This window comes from Triturus cristatus, chromosome 10, assembly GCF_964204655.1.
Source record: "Triturus cristatus chromosome 10, aTriCri1.1, whole genome shotgun sequence".
Classification (NCBI taxonomy): Eukaryota; Metazoa; Chordata; class Amphibia; order Caudata; family Salamandridae; genus Triturus; species Triturus cristatus.
This window is the reverse complement of record NC_140593.1, coordinates 136,425,949-136,446,615: the sequence shown is the minus strand read 5'-3', so window position 1 is coordinate 136,446,615 and position 20,667 is coordinate 136,425,949.

Here is a 20,667-nt window from a genome sequence, read left to right as displayed (position 1 = left end):
CGGCCTGAACCCCTGCGTTAACACTATCTTACAAGCAGTAATGTGACCCCTGATACGAAAAGCCTCTATCACAATCATTTTATACATACAAAAAAGATAGATATGTTATCAGTCCTCACACAGAAACAGAACCACTGATATAAATGTAACATCTCACAGAATCCTAAATACCTGATCCCTATCATAGGGCCATATTGCTCTATCCTGTTATTATTTAGTCACCAAGATGGACCGATAATTCCTCGCCCACATTCATACCCACGGGATTTTTTGTACCCAGATCTATAATGTAACGTGATTCAAGCCTACGTAGTTGTTTGATTCTATCTCCTCCCCTGATGCTTATGGGGACCTGGTCCAGACCATAATAGCGTAATAGCTCCCTATTGCTATTATGTTTTTCAGAGTAATGCCTTGCGACAGAATAGGTGATATCATTCTTAGCTATCGCTCGCATATGTTCCAGGATGCGAATCTTGACACAATGAATCGTGCTGCCCACATATCGTAGGCCACACGGACATTCCAGACAGTAAACTACGTAGTTTGTGTTACATGTTATGAACTTCTTAATGGGTCGGGGATTCTTGAGGCCAATAACCTGATAGGTCAATGTCCTTCTGCTGCCTACACAGGCTTTACATTTGCCGCATGGAAAGAAACCTCTAAGGTCCCTCAGGGTTCCCATCACCTTGGGGCTAGTAGATAGATGGCTTTGAACCAAACTGTCCCTTAAAGATCTGGCTTTTCTAAAAGTTACTAGAGGGACAGAAGGAATATCTGGACCGATCACATGATCCGTTTTCAAAATGTGCCAATTTTTTCTTAGGATTTGCTTCAATTGATTGGCACCATTTGAAAAGGTGGTCACCATTCTGAACTTATTGGTATCACACTCATCCATTCTACTTTTCTTGTTTCTCTTTTTCTTATCCTGTGTATCCATTTGCTGGTCATCTTTGAATAGAGTGGCCCTTGGTATATTCCTTACTCGCTGCAGAGTATTCTCAAGGAATGCTTTACTATACCCTCTAGTTACAAATCTACTGATGCTATCTTTGGCTGCCTTTTCAAAATCATCAACCCTGGTGCTATTCCGTTTGAGCCGTAAGAATTCTCCGTAAGGGATACTTCTTACTAGCCCAGGAAGATGATTACTGGTAGCATGCAGGATCGAATTCCCGGCTGTGGGTTTGCGGTACAGTGATACAGATAATTGGTTATCTACTACCCTAATCTGTAAATCGAGGAAGTTGACAGTTTCAGCACTAACTTCACCACTGAATTCCAAATTGATAGTATTCTTGTTCAGATTACTAATAAAGGTAGTAGCTGACTCGAAAGAGCCATCCCAAATAATAAAAAGGTCGTCTATGTACCTATACCAGCTGACCACCCTGTTGTACTCAATCGGTCCCGGTGCTCTGGACACCTGCTCCTCCCACCAGCCCACGAATAAATTCGCGTAAATGGGGGCGAAACAGGTGCCCATCGCAGTACCGGACCTTTGATGGTAAAAGTCATCACCGAAAACAAAAATATTGTTTTTAAGGCAGAACTCAGTAAATTGAAGGATCATGGCATTGTGTTCCGTAAATTTCAGAGGTTTTTTCTTCAGAAAATAGGCTATGGCTTCTAGGCCATGTTCGTGTCTTATCCTGGTGTACAGGCTAGTGATATCTAGCACAATGAGTTTGAAATCAGGATTCCATTGTCGTAGCTCAATACGCTTCAAAAAATCTTGTGAATCCTTGATGTACGCCGGTAAGGTTTTCACTAACGGAAAAAGAAAGGAGTCAACAAAAATAGACAAATGTTCAGTTAATCCCCCTTGGGAAGAAACAATAGGTCGACCCGGGGGGTGTTGAATGTCTTTGTGGACTTTGGGAATATGGTAAAATGTGGGAACCACCGGATTCAAACAACGGAGGAACAGGTACTCTTCCATACTGAGCATAGACTTGTCAAGCCATATCTTAATCATGTCATGGTATCTCCTGATGCTATCCAAGTATATGTCCTTGGGAATTTTCTGATAGTTCTCTGCATCTGACAATTGTCTAATAGCCTCCATCTCATAGTTCGCCCTTGTTTGGAGGACCACGTTCCCCCCTTTGTCTGATGGTTTGCAAATTACCGTGTGGTCATTTCCCAATGTATCAATCGCCATACGTTGTTCCGTACTTATGTTCTGTTTGGTGCCCAAATTTTGAAGTTTTCCACGAAGGATCAAGAGATCTTTATTGACAGCCTCCGAGAATACATCAATCGCATCCACTGGCAATTGAGGTAAGAATTGTGATGTAGGTTTGAAGGTGCTAACGTCTCTCACTTGGTTGAAACCCAACCTTGTAGATCTTTGTATTGGATCGTTGTCCACGACGTTGTCACCTTGATCTTCTTCTCGATTGTCCGTCCGTAATGACTCCATGATTTCAAGAGCAGCTAGATCTTCACCTGTCAAAGTGTCAATCACCTCAAGTTGGCTAGAGGGTTTTTTGGATTTCAGAACACTGGGCTTCATTTAAAAATATTTGTGAAGCTTGAACTTTCTTGTTAACTTAAAAAGATCAATTCGTGTCTGTGTATACTCCAATTGGTTCGAGGGGCAAAAGGTTAGACCTAGCTTCAGGACTTGCTGTTCCACAGGTGTGAGGGTTCTCGGTGTCAAATTGATAATGGTGAGATTGTCTAATTCCATTTCCTCCCTCTCCTGTTGCGTTAAGCTCTGGTAGGGACTTTTGGTCCTTCGTTTCCAGCCGCCCCGTCTTGTCTTTCTTTTTCTTTTTCCCCCTCGGGTGGTCTGCTCTTGCCACCTCTCAGCCATGTCTGCCTCATTAATCGGAATTCCTCTTGAAAAGGAGTCGCGATAGGTCTAGATTGTCCCGTTGCATCATCTGAGGATTCACCGCCCGTGAGGTCTGATTCGGATGTCTCAATTCTGGTGATGACCGGTTCATTCAGTCTCGCTCTTAGTTCTTTGCGTGGACCCTCAAATTTTTTGGCAAACGTAAGAACTCTTCCCAGGGCATAATCGCGCTCATCATGTTCAAACTTTTCCTGTTTCCTTTGTTTGATTTTTGCTTCATACTTCACAAGTCTTTTTTTCATTTGTTCCTTTAATTCCTCTATTTTCTTCTTGTCTTCCTCCTTATCGATCTCCGCCTCCAAAGTTATTGGATGAATGGGCCGCACACACAACCGAGTCAAGTAAGGGAACGCTAGTGATACTAGTGAAATTCGCTTGGAGCGATAGGGATAAAGCCTTGCAAGAAATTGAGAAAATGGAGGCGGAGATCGATAAGGAGGAAGACAAGAAGAAAATAGAGGAATTAAAGGAACAAATGAAAAAAAGACTTGTGAAGTATGAAGCAAAAATCAAACAAAGGAAACAGGAAAAGTTTGAACGTGATGAGCGCGATTGATGTATTCTCGGAGGCTGTCAATAAAGATCTCTTGATCCTTCGTGGAAAACTTCAAAATTTGGGCACCAAACAGAACATAAGTACGGAACAACGTATGGCGATTGATACATTGGGAAATGACCACACGGTAATTTGCAAACCATCAGACAAAGGGGGGAACGTGGTCCTCCAAACAAGGGCGAACTATGAGATGGAGGCCATTAGACAATTGTCAGATGCAGAGAACTATCAGAAAATTCCCAAGGACATATACTTGGATAGCATCAGGAGATACCATGACATGATTAAGATATGGCCTGACAAGTCTATGCTCAGTATGGAAGAGTACCTGTTCCTCCGTTGTTTGAATCCGGTGGTTCCCACATTTTACCATATTCCCAAAGTCCACAAAGACATTCAACACCCCCCGGGTCGACCTATTGTTTCTTCCCAAGGGGGATTAACTGAACATTTGTCTATTTTTGTTGACTCCTTTCTTTTTCCGTTAGTGAAAACCTTACCGGCGTACATCAAGGATTCACAAGATTTTTTGAAGCGTATTGAGCTACGACAATGGAATCCTGATTTCAAACTCATTGTGCTAGATATCACTAGCCTGTACACCAGGATAAGACACGAACATGGCCTAGAAGCCATAGCCTATTTTCTGAAGAAAAAACCTCTGAAATTTACGGAACACAATGCCATGATCCTTCAATTTACTGAGTTCTGCCTTAAAAACAATATTTTTGTTTTTGGTGATGACTTTTACCATCAAAGGTCCGGTACTGCGATGGGCACCTGTTTCGCCCCCAGTTACGCGAATTTATTCGTGGGCTGGTGGGAGGAGCAGGTGTCCAGAGCACCGGGACCGATTGAGTACAACAGGGTGGTCAGCTGGTATAGGTACATAGACGACCTTTTTATTATTTGGGATGGCTCTTTCGAGTCAGCTACTACCTTTATTAGTAATCTGAACAAGAATACTATCAATTTGGAATTCAGTGGTGAAGTTAGTGCTGAAACTGTCAACTTCCTCGATTTACAGATTAGGGTAGTAGATAACCAATTATCTGTATCACTGTACCGCAAACCCACAGCCGGGAATTCGATCCTGCATGCTACCAGTAATCATCTTCCTGGGCTAGTAAGAAGTATCCCTTACGGAGAATTCTTACGGCTCAAACGGAATAGCACCAGGGTTGATGATTTTGAAAAGGCAGCCAAAGATAGCATCAGTAGATTTGTAACTAGAGGGTATAGTAAAGCATTCCTTGAGAATACTCTGCAGCGAGTAAGGAATATACCAAGGGCCACTCTATTCAAAGATGACCAGCAAATGGATACACAGGATAAGAAAAAGAGAAACAAGAAAAGTAGAATGGATGAGTGTGATACCAATAAGTTCAGAATGGTGACCACCTTTTCAAATGGTGCCAATCAATTGAAGCAAATCCTAAGAAAAAATTGGCACATTTTGAAAACGGATCATGTGATCGGTCCAGATATTCCTTCTGTCCCTCTAGTAACTTTTAGAAAAGCCAGATCTTTAAGGGACAGTTTGGTTCAAAGCCATCTATCTACTAGCCCCAAGGTGATGGGAACCCTGAGGGACCTTAGAGGTTTCTTTCCATGCGGCAAATGTAAAGCCTGTGTAGGCAGCAGAAGGACATTGACCTATCAGGTTATTGGCCTCAAGAATCCCCGACCCATTAAGAAGTTCATAACATGTAACACAAACTACGTAGTTTACTGTCTGGAATGTCCGTGTGGCCTACGATATGTGGGCAGCACGATTCATTGTGTCAAGATTCGCATCCTGGAACATATGCGAGCGATAGCTAAGAATGATATCACCTATTCTGTCGCAAGGCATTACTCTGAAAAACATAATAGCAATAGGGAGCTATTACGCTATTATGGTCTGGACCAGGTCCCCATAAGCATCAGGGGAGGAGATAGAATCAAACAACTACGTAGGCTTGAATCACGTTACATTATAGATCTGGGTACAAAAAATCCCGTGGGTATGAATGTGGGCGAGGAATTATCGGTCCATCTTGGTGACTAAATAATAACAGGATAGAGCAATATGGCCCTATGATAGGGATCAGGTATTTAGGATTCTGTGAGATGTTACATTTATATCAGTGGTTCTGTTTCTGTGTGAGGACTGATAACATATCTATCTTTTTTGTATGTATAAAATGATTGTGATAGAGGCTTTTCGTATCAGGGGTCACATTACTGCTTGTAAGATAGTGTTAACGCAGGGGTTCAGGCCGATACACGGCGTCATGCTAGAAACTTTTTTCATACATTTGGCAATTGATCTACAGTTGCAAGTTGTTCCTCTGCAATGGAGGAATATTTCCTCTTCGTATTTCACTGTTGATCCTGCAATGCAGATTGCCGATATACGGCTCAATTATGGTCAGGCTCGTGGGACTTCATGTGCCGATATACGGCGTAATAACTGTAAAGTAAATGTACATATTTATGTAAATAATTGCTTTTTCTAAGATGTAGACCAATATTGGGGACCTATTTATGGTTTAATGTTTAACGATTTGTAAATTGTATCTATACATTTTAACTATTGTTTCTCCCAATATGGCGGCTGATTTTTAATGACGATCGCCCCTTTCTGTTGTCCCATTTCGATGGCCATGAGAAATAATATCATGTGACTCCTGTTCTGCCTCTTTAAATATGCCGTTTTCTGGCGCGATTTTTGTAAAACATTTGATTAAGGCATCGCCGAAACGCGTCATGTTTTCTCATGCTCGCAAATGCAATAAATGATTAAATAATTGCAGGAGTGTCCCGTTGAGTGCTATTCCAAGCTCCTGAAAGTGATTGGAAGTGAGCGCGCATTTTAAACGCGAGTGCACCTTCGCGTTTCAAAGCACCCGTCTACTGAGTGCGCTGGTTTGGAGGTGCAGATGGAGCCATGATATATATATATATATATATATATATATATATATATATATATATATATATATATATATATATATATATATATATATATATATATATATAACCTACTGGGAGTTGCCAGTGCGTAGTTATAGTTAGGACCAAGTTTCCATTTCCATAGGAAGAGCCTTTTTTGTTTTGCTTATGAAATTCATGAAATTTCATGAACTTTTCCAAACTAATTCTTTGTTCATCTCAGCTCTTATGTTGAAAGTTTGGGGGTGATTCGTCAAGGGGGGGCCAAGAATAAAGGGGGGTCCCAAAATGTGTTTTCTCCACGCAATTTCCATAGGAAACTTTAGACAAGGCTACAGGTCGAACGGGTGAACGGAATTACCCCATATTTGGCAGGGAGAAGGGTTTTGGTCTAGAAAGCACACTTTTGTTTATTTGGTGTAAATCCGTTCAGTAGTTTTTGAGAAATTTTGAAATGTACAGATATCGATATTTGGGAATTCTGCCATCTGATTGGCTGAGGCGTTACGAGCATGAGCTTGCTGCTTATGGGCTGCAAGCGGTACGAGCGGTTGCGACTAGGAAGTGTTGGCAGCCATTTTGTGATTCTGTTGAAGCGAGTAAGGGGAAAAAAGGGCAAAAAGAGTAGGAAAGAGGAGGGTAGGAGCCTTGTGAGCTCTGTGCGGTGGTTAGGGTGTGCTATACAGGGAGTGTGAAGCGATGCATTCACCCCTACCGGTGTGAAAGTGCTGTTTTGCCCAGAGTGAGATGGTGCTGAGGTGAGGTGCCGGTACACTCGTGGATGAAACCATGAGCTGATTGCTGTAAACTGATGTGCTCTGGGCGCTCTAGCATACTGGCCACTGTAGCATAGCTGTGCAAGTGGTGTTAGTATGGGTTTAGACTATAGCGCTGTGAGCTCTGTGGGGTGGTTAGGGTGTGCTATACAGGGAGTGTGAAGCAAAGTATTCACCCCTAGCGGTGTGAAAGTGCTGTTTTGCCCAGAGTGAGATGGTGCTGAGGTGCCGGTACACTCGGGGATGAAACCGTGAGCTGAGTGCTGTAAACTGATGTTCTCTGGGCGCTGTAGCATACCGGCCGCGGTAGCATAGCTGTGCAAGTGGTGTTAGTATGGGTTTAGACTATAGCGGGAGTGGGAAGCAAACTACTCACCCCTACCGGTCTGAAGACTCGAATGGAGTGTTTTAGCAAGCAGGAATAAAGAAATAATCATGAAGAATATAATGCAGAATGTTGCAATGCCACAGAAGACAAATGGTGAAATCAGGTGTGTTTAAGAAAGTGGATGTGTTGGATAAAGCGATGGAGTTTGCAAGTTATATAAAAAGTGTCTTTATTTAAGTGCCATAAATGGACCCACTGGTGCAAGAGTTAAGGCATCCAGCTGAGGCAAACTCCAACCTCTTCTGCTGTATTAAAACCTAAGCACCTGCATCAGTCAATTCCACATTACATGTTACAGTTCCATGTGACATAAACAACACCTATTAGACATGAATGACTGTAAATTGTAGAATGAAAATAAAGGTAGAATACAATTTCCACACTGTGCCAACCAGTTCCTAAACAATGCCGTGTTTTTTTATCTTGATCGCCAGCTCGTGAGCAGAGGCTGAGGATGAGCTAATTTGTGTGAAAGGGCTTCATGGATAACAGGTAGGCAGAGAGACGTGTGTACAAAGAATAGACATGGTTTCAAAATGGATGTCAGGTTTAAGCTAATTTAGCGAGTAAATAGGGTATTTGCATAGGCCATACATCATCCATCCCTGGTTAGTCTGGAGACATAAGGGCCAATAATGAAAACAGTGTTCAAATGCCTAAGCATACTTAGAAAGTTATTATATGAAAATAGTTCAATTGAAGTGTATTAAAAAAATGTATAGGAAAAAGTCAAAAAAGTTGGAAAAAATCAATCCAAGAATAAAGTGAATTTCTTACAAGTCTTGGAGATTGCAGTCTGGAAGTTCTTCAGCGGCTTGAGATGCTTAATGATCCAAGAGGCGATTGTTGCCATCGTGTGAGAAAAGCGAAGCGATCCAATTCATATCCTCGAAGGGACAGTAATGTTCCACGAATGTTGGAGCGGCAATTTGAATTGGCAGGCAATCTGCGATGTTGTCAAAGGTCGCACGTTGCAGGAGATCTTTCGCAGCTGCGCAGAAATTCCATTCCGCCAGGATACATTTTTGCGTTGCATCCGCCATTGTTCCACTGCCCCAACAATCAAGTTCATGGTTTTCAAGATACTCCATTACCTGCTGGATATCGAGAGCGTTTGTTGGGATGTTGACAAGGCATAGATCCATTCGCCAGTCGATTGGGCAAGTTTTGCAATAAAAAGATGGTCGCACGCAGATTGTATATGTGTAAATAAATGTCATGTTGTAGCTGGCTCCGATAATAGATAGAGGCAGGCAGCCGAAAAGTTGTTCCATTTTTTCACGGTATTGATGTAGCTTCGCGTAGAGGCGTGTTCTGTCGGACATGCTTGTTACCACAGGGAGCGCAGCCATTTTTACCAAGCTAAAATAGTAGTAGTATGGCCGCAAACAGAGTAAGAATTATGGGCACTGTTCCTGTTATTCCAGAGATGATCGAATAAATGAAGTCTAGTATTAGACTAAAAACAGTTTGAAAGCCTGTGACAAGGCCAGATGAGACAGTGTTAAAAAAGTGTGCAGAGCTTAAATGTCAGGTGTGTTGAAAATTGTGTAACAATTCACAAAGTGTAATGGGGGGTTCATATTTAAAAGGGAGTATATTTTACTTGAAGTTCGTGCTATCTGCAGTCTATAAATTACTTTTGGAGAAGTGAGGGACACTTCTGTTTGAAACAAAAGCGCTTTCAGTCTGCTCCATTTAATAAAGTCTGTTTTCAAAGTAGGTACTGAAGGCCAAGTTGAACTTTGGGAGTTACTTTGTGTGGGTGGGAATAGAGATTGCCACAGGAAGTTATCTGGTTGGAAATAGTAAGGACATACGGTATGCCAGCTCACATTGCGTAGCAGTCCATGTTATTAAGAAGCAGATAGCTGCCGTTAGAAAACTGTGTGAATGTTGGTCTGATTGTGGGAGTTGGCGTGCTTTTAAGAAAGCACGCAAGATTGGGGTCTGTAAGGTTAGAAGCGTTGTGCAGTTGGACATTCTTGCATAGTAATGAATGACTGGTCCCACTTTTCACCTGTGAGAAAGTTCTGTATCCTCTTTAACACAGCGATATGTAAATGGGAGAAACCACTGCTCGTAAATAAACGCGCTACCTTATATAATCACATACAACATGACAAACAACATGTACACCTAGCAGACACAACTATACTACGTACTGTGGGAACCGTGGCAAGCCATGTACACAAACCAAACATAGCACCTCTGCCACACAATGCAGAATGCGGGGAGAGATGGGAGCAAAGTATGTGCGAAAGTGGCAAGTGATTCTTGATTATAAAAGTATACAATGCAAAGTGTTGAGGGGATGTACTGGACAGACTTGAGTATGCAGAGCACAGACATGTACATGTCAACATACACTGATGGTCTATTGAGTGAAGTGGACAGTGGAAGCAACCATGATAGTACAGTCAGTAGGGAAGATTACGGAAACAAAGCGCGTACGTGCCCCTCCCCCCCCCAATCTTTAGCGTAGTGGGCTGGCTCGGCGTACGCAAGGCTAGCGTAGGGGTATGAATAAAAGGCATGTTTCTCTGGGTGTGGTTCTCTTCCGGAATGGTGAACATGTCTGTCAGGTCTGCGCAGCTTACACCACCATGAGGCTGATGCCGTGAGCAAAGGTGGCTGCGGGAATAACGCTCTCAGCCTGCTGGTACTCAGAAACCGTCATGGCCGCTGCGATGCACATATGCCCCACAGTTCACCTTTCGACACCGCCGTATGTGAAAGAGGGCCCACCACATAACGGCGGAAGCTTTTGGGCCGAGGTCTGTGAGCTGGGAAGGCTCCTGAGATCAACGCTGGCTACCGCGACACAGGCAGACAGCGCCCAGCTTGAGGCCCAGCACCGTGGAGTGCTCTGTATACTACTAACACAGTAGTCCAACAGGTACCAACAGTGGAACGGTGTCTTGATCCCACAATGGACGATGTTAGAACTGCATCTGAGAGTGCAGATAAAGGTACTCCCTTCGACCAGGTGTAACCAACTCTAGGTCCCAACAGTGGAACGGTGTCTTGATCCCACAATGGACGATGTTAGAACTACATCTGAGAGTGGAGATGAAGGTACTCCCTTCGACCAGGTGCAAGGAACTCTAGGTCCCAACAGTAGCACGGTGTCTTGATCCCAGAATAGACGATGTTAGAACTGCATCTGAGAGTGCAGATGAAGGTACTCCCTTTGACCAGGTGTAACCAACTCTAGGTCCCAACAGTGGAACAGTGTCTCAATCCCACAGTGGACGATGTTAGAACTACATCTGAGAGTGGAGATGAAGGTACTCCCTTCGACCAGGTGCAAGCAACTCTAGGTCCCAACAGTGGAACGGTGTCTTGATCCCAGAATCGACGATGTCCGATATTACCTGCTGCTTGTTGTTTTTTTACAGAACTCCCTCCGTTGAGGTGCATCAGACTCTGTGATTCCGTAGCTAATTGCTGCACATGATCATTGGGCTTGGCTGACTGCAGTCGCTGGAGTACACCGCGGTACAGCAGGTTCGAACAGTGAAACGGGTTCTTGATCCTACAATGTACGATGTTAGAACTGCATCTGAGAGTGGGGATGAAGGTACTCCCTTTGAACAGGTGCAACCAACTCTAGGTCCAAACAGTGGAATGGTGTCTTGATCCCAAAAATGGACGATGTCCGATATTACCTGCTGCTTGGTTTTCACAGAACTCCCTCCGTTGAGGTGCATCAGACTCTGTGCTTCCGTAGCTAACTGCTGCACATGATTATTGGGCTTGGCTGACTGCAGTCGGTGGAGTACACCGAGGTACAGCAGGTCGGAACAGTGAAACAGGGTCTTGATTCTGTGATTGAGGATGTCAAAAGTTAAAGTCTGTGATGATTTGTGTGTACCCCCTCTGATCAGGTGCAACCAACTCCTTGCTTTCGAATCCAACGGCACCTGACTGTGAGGCGTTAATGACCACTGCCTCTGGCCTACACTGCGGTCAGCAGGGCTCACAATTCAGATCGAGTGGTGATTGTTTAATTACAGAATCCAGTAGGCAACTAACTACAACGTCTATTGAAATATACACAATAGCCTTTTAGTGTACTTGCTTGAAGAACTTTTTTTAGATGACTTATAGGTCTAGTACAATGACCAAATTCTTCTTGGTAGTGGTAAAGAACACTGAATAACAGTCTACACAGTGGACATCAGAGATCGCAATTCGAATTGTTTTGATTTATTTATTGCAGAGTTTTTTGTAATTCATGTTGTTGTATTTTGTGAAGAGGAAGTGACAAAAAGTATTCATGGATGACTGTGCTCACTACTGCCTTCAACTTACACTGCAGATAGCAGTGTTCACAATTCAGATCGATTCGCTATTGTAGATGACGCAGTCCTGTAGGCAAAAGACATTGCTCCAGTGCGCTCTGTCCGCACCACGAATACGCATCATCACAGGGTCCGCACACGGTTTTTGTTGCTTTGTGTATGGCAAACAGGACAGCTCAAGTCAGCGCCACATGGCTGTGGGCCCTTGCTGACCTCTCTCTGGCCTACACTGCAGACAGCAGTGTTTACAATTCAGATCGAGTCGCTATTGCAGATGAGGCAGTCCTGTAGGCAACAGACATTGTTCCTAGTACGGCCCGCCCGCAGCATGCATCATCGCTGGCTGTGCACATGCTGAATGCTTTTGATGTGGCTATCTGAGTGCACTAGACCGGATGGACCCTTTATGATACAATCTTTTTGTGTATTATTTCAGAGCTACTGCCTGTATTTCAGTATACCACAAGTTATGGTTCTTTTACGATAGAATCTTTTCTGTATTATTTCACATCTAGTGTCCCTACCTTACTGCAGCACAAACTATTGACCCTTTTATTATTGAATCTCTGTGTGTGATCCAATGATTACTGTTGTAGTTGATGCTAGCAGCAACCATTCCCTGAGGGCTGGTTTACACTCACCCCGCACGCATTCAGCACAGACGTCACTGGATATGTGACCCTGGTAATAAAAAGGAGTTGAGCGCACATGTCTGTACTCACTTCCACTATCTATCTGTGTCCGTGTTTTCATTATCTATGCATGATACTGCCCCTGGGATGTACCACATTACATTGTGCTGTGTACAGCGTATGCAACCATGTTACCTCTGGTAGTGGGGACAACTTCTGTTATGTAGCTTTTAGATGCATGGCTATCACAGGTGGAAGGCTACTTTACAGAGCATGAATATTGATAAAGATGATGATTGCATGTTGTGTGTAGTGTCAGATATGTGTACATAGCAAAGAGTTTTCAAAAAAGCTCTCTAAGCAGAAGAGGAGTCTTACATCAAACGCTGTAGAGAGAATGACTAAAATGGGTGGGGTCCTCCAACTGTTACAATGGGAAACATTATGAACCAATCAAATGCTTTTCTTTAAGGTCACATGGCAATCGCGCACCGAGCCCGCAAGGAGGCCGCACCTGACGCGATTTTGAGAAAATGTGTTTACCATAATATAAGTTTACTACAGTTAGAAATATATAAATGTTTAAAATATTTTAGATTATCGCTTGTTCTCATGTAGACTATAAACTTATTTAGATATAGTTTTGAGACAAAAAAAAAATGAGGGAATGGCGTACCCGGCATGACACCATATGTCTATGACGTAACACAGGGCCTGGCAGCGTGCACTCGTCGCATACGCGGGCGTGACCCATACATGCATGACGTAAGGCGCAGCTTGGTACTGCGTACCCATCGCATACCAAAGTAGCAGCTGGCGTGACCACATACGTATATGATGTTACACGGGACGTGGTGCCACGAACCCGTTGGATACGAAATGTGCATCCTTTACGAGATTAGCAATATGGCGGATAGGATTCACGTGCTGATGGAGCTTGGTACACTACCAGTATGGGACTTCACTTTTCTCAGAAAAAAAAATATATAGATACTTGTTTTTTGAAGATATAAAACATTACATATTTTTAAAAATTAATTAAAAAAAGGATACTAGAGTTCCAAAATATTACACACAAAAAAATAGAAAAAATATAGGTTTTATAAATATTAAAATATGAAATGAACATTTAAAAAACTTTCGAAATTCACTGAAAAAACCATAGGTTTTACAGACGTTATAGTTAAGAATTAGCATTTAAAAAAACCTTGGAAATTCACTGAAAAAACCATAGGTTTCAGGGACGTTATAGATAGTTGGACATTTGACTCATATAATACCAGAGAAATTCGACCGTTCTAGTTAGTTGAGCTAACTATAACTCGCGCGCCCGCAATGCACTGGTGATGACATCACATATTACATCACTCATGACATGGTCAGTGACATCACTCATGACATCACTGATGACATCTCAAATGACATCACTGATGACATCACTGATGACATCATCCAGTGAATGTGTGTTTCTGTCAAGTTTAAATATTTTTCAAATATATCTGAAGAATGAGTGGATTTACAAGTGCCTGAATGGATTATTTAGTAGGTGCCTATGCCCTTGGTACCTAAGGTACCATATACTAGGGACTCATAAGTTACCACAGTATCCAATCACTAGTGCACCTAATATGCACTCCATGTCGTTTAGAGAGAACAGAGAGGCTGGGGCCCTGATTAGCAGGGTCCCAGCCAGACTATAGCCAGAAACCAGAGTAAACATCAGAAAAAAAGTGGGGGCAACATAAGAGGCAGATCCTACTCTCCTACACATAGACACTCCAACACCAATAACTACATACCCACTCACTGATTCTTGGGTTTGCACACACATCCACTCACTCATCCGTACAGTCACTCATACTTATGGTCACTCAGTACAGGACTATCATATGCACTCATACACCTATATAGACACTCACAGACTGCCACTCATCCATAGAGGTACTCACACACATAGTCAGTCATGCAAATAATTAATCACACTGCCATTTACTCACCTATACAGTTATACACACACCAGCTCACTTACTCATACAAATACTAGCACATTCTTACGCTCTTATACAATCACTGATACAAGCACACTCTCATCCATACAGCCACTCTCACAATCACACACTCTCACTTATAGCCATTTATATACTCCAACACACATATATACTGCCTTTCACATATGTAGTTACTCACACATGTACCAATGAGATATACATTCACTCACTAACACACCCATACACACACTCACCCACCCATACAGTCCATCACAGAAACACTCTTGAAACCATGCACCCAGTGAATTACCCACTCACACATCTATGGACAGAGTCACACACACCCCATCCAAACACTCAGGCACCCATACAGATACTCAGGCAACCAATCAATCACTCATATAGACACTCATGTAGCTATTTACAAACCCATGCAGCCGCTTACACACCAACAGACAGACGGATACAGACATTCACACAGTTTAGTCACTAACCCATGCATCCAACTAGCCCACCAGGTACCTCTAGTTTGCGCCAGGGAGCTGCGTTGCAGAGAGGTGTTTAGAGGCCACGCTCCTTTTTACACCTCTCTACAATGCAGCTCTGTGGTGCTTACTGGAGGTACCTGGTGGGCTAGTTGGACCCCAGGGACCCTCTGGATTCAAGGAGACTTAATCCCCCAACTTAAAACGTGCCACAGGGCGTGTTTGCACACATGTCACCTCAGGCCCCACCCCCTCCCTTCACCACTGTGCAAACACGCCCTGTGGCGCGTTTTAAGTTGCGGGATTAATAACGAAGCGTGGGAGACCGCGCTTCACTTTTTTTTTTCCGGCCGAAATTCGCACTGGGTGCGTGAATCTTGCCAATCTGAGCAGGCCTAGGGGGTCAGAGTGTTTCTACCCTGCCCCCTTTTGTTATTTTTCACCTTTTGTTTTTCTGTTTTCTTGTGCCTGCGTACCGAGGCACAAGAATCCTGCCAACACTTCCTGGTTTGGAGTGTTGACAGCTAGTTAGAGTAAAGCTCGTGGTCGGGAGGCCGCGCAGATCCTCCGTGCCTCTATATATAAAAACTTTTATTTTTTGATTTTCTTGAAAAAGCGCACCCCAACACACCTGGGCTGCTCCGTGGCCATTTTGTGAGGCCGCTCCATAGGGTCCTGCGCCCTGGAACGGGGGATTTTTTGTGTGTATATATATATATATATATACATATATATATATATATATGAACAAAAGACCTAACTTCAACAGGAATTTCCAAATGAAGAAGGCACGGACTTCAGGTTGATGGTATACGGCTTCTTTTATTGTATCAGGTCACCTTCGACCCCCAGACCAAAGAGACGCGTTTCGGCTTCAATGAAGCCTTTGTCAATCTATACACACATATATATTAACATATATATTACCAACCGGCGGTTGCTAGTGGGTTATAGTTATGACCTAGTTTCCATAGGAAAAGCGTATTTTTGACTTGGCTATATCTTTGCTGGCGGTTATGAATCTTTACATAATGTTCCCAAGAAATTCAACGCTCAACTCAGCTGCTGTCTGGAAAGTTTGGCGGGGATCTGGCGAGGGGGAGCTGAGAGAAAGGGTGGGTCCCAAAGGTGTTTTTCCCATGTTAAATCCCGGTGGGTTTCTCAGCGCGAGCAGTATTGACCTGCCGCAACCGCCCGCATTGAGAAATCTCGCCGAGAGGTGGTTTAGAGTATGATTTTCCTTGCTTGCGCACACCAACTTAATATTGGCGAGCTGCGCAAGAGGGAAAGCTCTCCGTCACTCAGTGGAGTTTTTCGGAAGTCCGCGCTCTATGCAGAGTGGGCAAAACTCCACAAACTCCGCGAGCGGAGCTAAATTGTACGCCCAGGTCTAATTTTGAACATGACTGCAGCCCGAATTGGTAGATGTAATTACACCAAATTTGACAGAAAGCTAGCTCTTGTTCCAGAAAGCACATTTTTGTTATTTGGTGTAAATATATTCAGTGGTTTTAGAGATATTTAAAGAAAAACAAGTTTGGATATCTAGGGATGGGAATCCCACAGTTCACATGCTGAAATCTGATTGGCTGCCAGCACTTCAACCAGAGAGTGGTGGCAGACATTTTGGGACTCCGACTCAGCAGAGTCCTAAAAAAACGGACCATACCGGTGGTTAAAAGCATTTATATCTTCAATTGTACTGCAAAATCGCGGGTGGATCTGTGAATTTGTGGCAAAATTGAAAGAAAAAAAACATGTGCGGTCTCCCACACTTCATTGTATCACCGATCGGGAAGTGCAGTTGGTGAAGTCGAGGTGAACAACATTGGTGCTGGGAAGGTCATGTCGGGCGGCAACATATGTTTGGGTGTTGTATCTGCAAATCGTGCCTCTAGGTGCTGAAATAACGGGTGCTACTGTTAAGTACTTCAGTTGCATGCTCATCTCCGACTTCCGCTCTCCCTTAAGCGATCGAGAGTTTCTGTAAACTTCCCGCTGATAGAGGAAGCCTATGCTGGTATTGTTTTGGGGCAGGAAACAGAGACTTGCACCACGACTTAGCTTTTGGAGAAGATGATGGTTTTACTACAACCCCAACCATCACACGGCGGTGTAATCTAATACATCCCCAGATGTTACATAATGTTGGAGCCCAAGTTATTTCTAGGCGCACTTAAAGTGAAACCGGCGTAGAAACTATAACACTGATATGGCCCATTCAGGGGCACGTGCACATAGTGTGAGGGTCCCGGGCTCCAAGCCTGGTGGGGCACTGCAGATGACTTCACGGGGAGCAGAGGCTCAGCGACCACCCATTATGTTGGAGGACGCAAGCTGTGCATCCTGGTGTCAGCTGGTTACAGCTAGAAAATAGCTTGGTCCGCAAAGGAGGCACCCCCCCCCCCCCCATCAACCTTCCCAAGTACTTCCCCTGTATACCGGCAAGAACATGCTTCATGGTAGATTCTCTAACCAGGTGTGGGGTATACCCAGTGGGAAGGCCTGTCCTGGACAGGTAGCAATGTGAATGCAGTCATAGTTAGTGATGCGCCAGTAGTGTCAATTAGTGAGTTGATTTGGTTGGACAAGCGGAGATATTGCAATTAAAGAAACCAGCATTGTGGCTCAGTGAGTTAATGCTCGCTGCTGATGTCGGAGGAGATCTGCTGGTTGGGAGTTCAAATATCAACAAAGTAGGTCATCATCACTGCATATCATTAATTGAGCAACAGTTTTTGAAGGTCATCTTTACGACAGACAGTGATAGCTCAGTGGTGCAGCTCATCTTTAGCACCTGCAGCACAGCGGGTCAAGTTCCTGTGCTGTTTCTGCATTACCCATACACTAGGATGACCGGATGACCCACACAGTCATGGTTTTTCACCAGCTGTCCCGGCAGGTTTTGGCAATTTTGGCACATGCCACAGTTTTTAGAGGGGGTGAACTGAAACAGTGAGAGGCACTTCTTAGGGCGTTTTAAAGCTGTGCTAGTTAGCAGTTGTTATAAGGAAGCAGTTTAATTATTAGGTATCCCTGTTGGTTGTAGAAATTACATTTTATTTATTTTCTTAATGCATCTTCTGTGATCCTATGTTGATGAGAGCTGTCATTCTGTGCCAGTCCGTAAATAAAAAAATGTAGTCCTTTTTTTATTTTTCCAAAATGTCCCAGTTTTTAGTTCTCAAGATCTGGTCATCCTACCTTACACCCAGTAAAATATTCAGTTGCAGTCAATATTGGAGCTTACAGGCATTGCCGCTAGCAAGATAAAAAAAACACAGGTCAGACTGCTGTTTCAGTTGGGTGCTGTATCTCTTAAAGGGTTTGGCTATCCCCCATCATTTGCAAAGTTGCAACAGTGACTGTGGGCAAGTCATGTAGGGCAAGATGTACGACCCATCTTTGCATGCGCAGACAGGTTTGCGACTCGTTTCCGCATGCAAAAACTATGATGGCCATGTACAAACCCTATTTAGCGAGTCGCAATTTATTTGCGATTCGCTACATAGGATTTGTGACTCGTAATTAGGAAGGGGCGTTCAAAGGGCGTACCTTCCTAACTGTGACTCGCTACCCTATGATGAATGTTTTGCAGCCTGCAAACTCGCAATTTACCCCCCAAGAGGATGGTAATGCAGGGGAAAATATTTTTTTAGGGGCAGGCAGTGGTCCCAGGGATCACTACCTGCCCTTAAATAATGAAACAAAAAAAATTCTTTTTTTTTTAAAATGTATTCCGTTAAGGAAAATGGGCCGCATTGAAAAACATTCCCAGACATGGAGGTCTGCTGAGCTCAGCAGGCCACCATACCTGGGAGGCCCAGCCATTCCCAATGGGGGTCGCAAACTGTGAGTGCCTCATTAATATTCATGAGGCATGCAGTTTGCGACCCCATTGGGAATCGCAGACAGTGTCTGAGACACTGTTGTACATTGTGATTTGCGACTCGCAAATTGACTCGCAATTTCTCGCAAATCACAATGGTCGTACATCTGGCGCTCAGTTGCCAATTTAGAAGCACTTTTGTAGGACGGGCGTATCCAAGTCTTTTGTCTCCCTGAGCCTAAATGCATTGCAGGATGGGATTTTGTAGGACCGTCTAAAATAGTACCAAATGAGGCCTGAAATGACTTGCAAGCGCCGGTGGGCAGTCCGCCAATATCAGATTGCCAGCCAAACATCTTTCTCGTAGTTTTCACAGTGTGCATTGGCAAGGGCTCGAGCAGCATATGTCTCACATGACAGAAAGGTACTTTAAGATGCTTGGCTGAGTTGCCCCACATGAACCAATGGGGTCAGAAGCTTTGTACAACCTTAAAAACAGACACACGCACTCAACAAGAAGAAATACTCCTCGTCATAATGCTTCAAACCCAGCCCTGCAGCTGAGATCTTTCATGTGTCTGTTTGGTATCACCTGAGTCTTACCTGTGCACAGGTGCCATACAGCCTTATAGGAGTACGCATACCATACATATATACATACATACATCTTTCTGCAGTATGCAAATGTCCAAAATCCATAGCACCACTCACACCCGCTCACAGGCACAAACAGGCCCTCACAGACCCACACAGCCACTCACACACCCACTCACAGACCATAGCACCACTCACAGGCCACATCACAGACCCACACAGGCACTCACACAACCACTCACAGATCCACACAAGTGCTCACACACTCACACACCCACTTAGAGACCCATAGCACACTCACACACCCACTCACAGACACACAGGAACTCCCACTCACAGACCCTCACAGCTACTCATACACCTGCTCACAGACCCATAGCACCACTCACAGACCTAGTCACAGACCTGTGACTCACTCACAGACCCTCTTACAGACTCATACAGGCACTCCACACACCCACTCATAGACCCTTTGCACCACTCACACACCCACTCACAGACACACACAGGCACTCACACACCCACTCACAGACACACACAGACACTCATGCCTGATCACAGACCTATGGAGTCACTCACACATCCACTTACAGATCCATGCAGCCACTCATACACCCAGTTACCGACCGATCCACCCACTTGCACACCCATTCTCAAAGTTTAAAGGTTACAATTGCGGAAAAAAAAAAAATGGAAATTCAGTAAAATAAACAAAGGTTACTGTTGAGAAACAGAATTTAAAAAACGTAGAAATTCACTGACAACACCAAAGGTTACAGGGAAGTTATAGTTAAGAAACAGAACTAAAAAAAAAACAATAGAAATTCACTGACAAAAAGCAAAGGTTACAGGGACATTATAGTTAGGCAATTAATTTACAAAAAAACAGTGGAATTCTGCAGTTATATTTACCTGAGCTAACTATAACCTTTGCACCTGCAATGCACTGTTTATGACATCACATATTACATCACTCATGACATGGTCAGTGACATCACAGATGAAAAGATTTTGGGCTCCAGACCCACCACCAGGCCTGGGGGGGGCGATAGTGGGGGTGTGTGTGTATGGTATTCCTAACCTGTCAACAAGGAAAAACCCCGCTGCCTGACAACTATAATTAAAGTGCTAATTGTCATTAATATATGTACACATGCACAAGAACCCACCCCCCCACGGAACAGAACACAAGTGTGTCAAATCAATAACATCAAATTTATATGGGAAATTGCATAGGAAACCCACATTTTTTTACACCCCCCCCCTTCTTCTCTGCCACCGCTTGACATATCAGCCTGAAACTTTC